This window comes from Benincasa hispida, chromosome 6, assembly GCF_027475165.1.
Source record: "Benincasa hispida cultivar pf3 chromosome 6, pf3_genome.v1.1, whole genome shotgun sequence".
NCBI classification, from domain to species: Eukaryota; Viridiplantae; Streptophyta; class Magnoliopsida; order Cucurbitales; family Cucurbitaceae; genus Benincasa; species Benincasa hispida.
Window position 1 is genome coordinate 17,402,241 of NC_143483.1, and position 3,233 is coordinate 17,405,473.

Genomic DNA, 3,233 nt, shown 5'->3' on the forward strand with positions numbered 1-3,233 from the left:
TTTTTCAGACATTGATTTGAAAAAATAGACTCAGTCATACGACAGTAGGTATTGCTATGGGTGGATGACAAGCAATGCAGTTGAATGCATGAATGGTGTTTACAAAGGTGCTAGAATGTTACCAATTACTTCTTTGGTTAGGCTAACATTCTATCGCATAATACTGTATTTTGAATGCTAGATATGAGAAATCAGTGAAGCACTCGATCATGGGGACATGTATACAGAATAAGCCCTAAAAAAACTTAAGAGGTGAGAAAAACGAGCATCTGCACATACGGTGACATCCATTGACAGGAAAAGTCAAACTTTCGAAGTACAAACTGGCATAAGTATGATTTCTCTGTATTTAAGGACAACACACCCAAGTTTTGAGCTTGAAAGAAGGAACATGTTCTTGTAATAAGTGGCAGTCATTCAAGATTCCATGCTCTTATGTAATTGCAGTTTGTAATTACATGCGTATGACATACATACCACTTATTGATGAATGCTACAAATTGTCCAATTTCAAGCGTTGTTATGAAGGCCACTTCCATCCATTTCAAGCGTTTTTATGTAATTGTTTCATTTTATGTAATTGTATATTTTATGTAATGAATTTATTTTATGTAATTGTATCTTTTTATATATATTTTATGTCATGAATTTTATTATGTATTGTAATTTGAACTTCTTAGGTAATGGAGCCTGGTTCTTTTAATCCTGTACAATTATACCAGCAAAATACGCATCGTTCACAATCTGTATGGGATAGTTCTTCCACTGTAGTGTTGAGTTGTCAGAGAAGGGAGGCGACTGCACAACATACTATCTCATTTGATCACCGTATTATTCCATATGTTCAGCAGGCAGGTTTTCTTGGGTAGCACAAATTGGTTTCATCCAGCTTGATTGCCACCTTATTATTGCTCTAGTTGAGCGTTGAAGACCAGAAACCCACACATTTCACCTACCGTGGGGAATGTACGATTACGCTGCAGGATGTTGCCAGACAATTTGGGTTACGAGTGGACGGGCAACCATTGACAGGTTTACTACAGTATGACTGAAAGAACGTTTGTGAAGAGCTCTTAGGCATTCTACCAGAGACTCTGAAAGGATCAAGATTGAGTATCCCCTGGTTGGCGTCCCAGTTTTCAGAATTACCTCCCGATGCTGATGACATCAGCGTACGTAGGTATGCACGAGGATACATCCTGCAACTTATTGGAGGATTTATGTTTGCTGACAAGTCAAATACTCTAGTGCATCTCATGTTCTTTCCACTACTGTTTGATTTCAGGCACCCTAGTACGTATTCGTGGGGTGGTGCATGTCTTGCATGGTTGTATAGAGAAATTTTTCGGGCTTGTGCATTGGAAATAGCGGGTCCATTGACACTACTACAAGTATGGGCTTATGACATATTTCCAATTATAGCACCACAAGTTCAGCTACAGGCCCTAGATCATCATCCACTTAGTGTCAGGTATTCAGAAAAATATTTGACATACTGATGCACAATTAGGTAGCAAATGTATATATAATATATAAATGAATATTTAAAACACTTTAGATGTATACTTATTGTTTTTTTTTTTTTTTGTTAGATTATTTAGACGCTATACACATAATAGATTTAGTCATCCTTACCTGATTATTGTCGTGATGGTGAAGACATCTGGTTGACCGTTAGCCCTCTTATATGCTTCCATATAGTAGAGTGACATCATCCAGATCGTATGTTGAGACAGTTCGCCCTGCGACAAAAGATACCTTCGTTGTCCTATACACTTCCAGCATTACACCAGATCGATTTGAGAGGTAAGCATGACCAAGACTGGCGTCGAATCCATGCGGAATATTTATCCTACTGACATGGACGACATGATCATTATGCACAGGGAGAATTAACAAATGGGTCACTTGTATCAGACGATTACTTTTTCTGGTACAATTCAATCACGAGGTGATTTATCACTCCTGACAGCACTTACTATTACTGCATGGTAAGAGATTTAAAACCAGACATTTTCCATATATATGATATGAATATTGTTTAATATTTAATTTTTTTATTGTACAAAATAATTTTATCGGCGATGTTCAAAATATTCAGTGCAGAACAACTTACCAAAATTGGGTTCAATGTGTCAGCAAACATTGGTCAACGTAGAAGGTATTATTCAACAAACAAGACGACTCAATGTTGCTGACACCGATTGAAGACGTATTCATCTAGATGACAGCAACAACAGAGTGAACCTAATTTAGAGAGATATGAAGACAACCCCATGAGGGGTAAGGGCCAAGGGGGTCGTTTTTAAATTTAATTTAAACTTTCATTTTCAAATTGTAAATTAAAGAACTAATTGTAAATATTCTTTAATATCATGACATTTTTTAATATGAGAGCAAAATGTTTTCATTGTAGATTAAATATGTAATTAAGTTTAATCATGAAGGAATTTGTGGACCCATTCCTAAAGTTTTAATATTGTTGTACATCTAAAATTAAAATATATATACACTTTTTTTATAAAAAAAAGAAAAAAAGAAAAAAAAGAAAAGCAAATCGTGGACCGGGTCTACGAGTTTGTATCTGACCGATCAACCAGTCAACTGACGTGGTGCTAATTAGATTAAATGATACTCGTGTACCGGGTACACGAGTTTGCCACATGGCAATCGTGTACCCCATACACGATTTCACTAACTCAATTTTGTCAATAGTTTCCCCAAACACCTATTCTTACTCTATTTTTGTCATTATATATTAAAAAAATTTCCAAACAAAGATAATGATATAACCAAATAAATAAATAATATAAGTATATTAGTATTTAATTTTATTTATTTGTCTTCATCATAACACGATCCGACCTTAGCTCAGTTGGTAGAGCGGAGGACTGTAGTATGTTCAGGAATCCTTAGGTCGCTGGTTCGAATCCGGCAGGTCGGATTTTTTATTTTTCTTTACATTTGTCACAATTTAATTCTTAGGTTTATATTTCATTTTTCTTCACATTTGTCACAATTTAATTCTTAGGTTTATATTTTATTTTTCTTTACATTTGTCACAATTTAATGTTTAGGTTTAAATTTTATTTTTCTTTACATTTTTCACATTTTAATGTTTAGATTATTTTACCTTTATACTTACACCCCTTCATTATACATATCTTTCTTGTCTTGACCAAGAACTGTCTCTTAAAAACCCAATAAAACAAAAGAAGTAAAAGTTGAGAGAA

The 3,233-nt window shown here is 34.6% G+C and overlaps 1 non-coding gene across 1 annotated transcript; it reads left to right on the plus strand.

Moving 5' to 3' along the window:
* The first annotated feature begins 2,860 nt into the window (after positions 1 to 2,860).
* Positions 2,861 to 2,944, plus strand: TRNAY-GUA (transfer RNA tyrosine (anticodon GUA)). The gene is given in 2 exon segments: positions 2,861 to 2,897; positions 2,909 to 2,944. It is a non-coding gene; the product is annotated as a tRNA-Tyr (tRNA).
* The last annotated feature ends 289 nt before the right edge of the window (positions 2,945 to 3,233 follow it).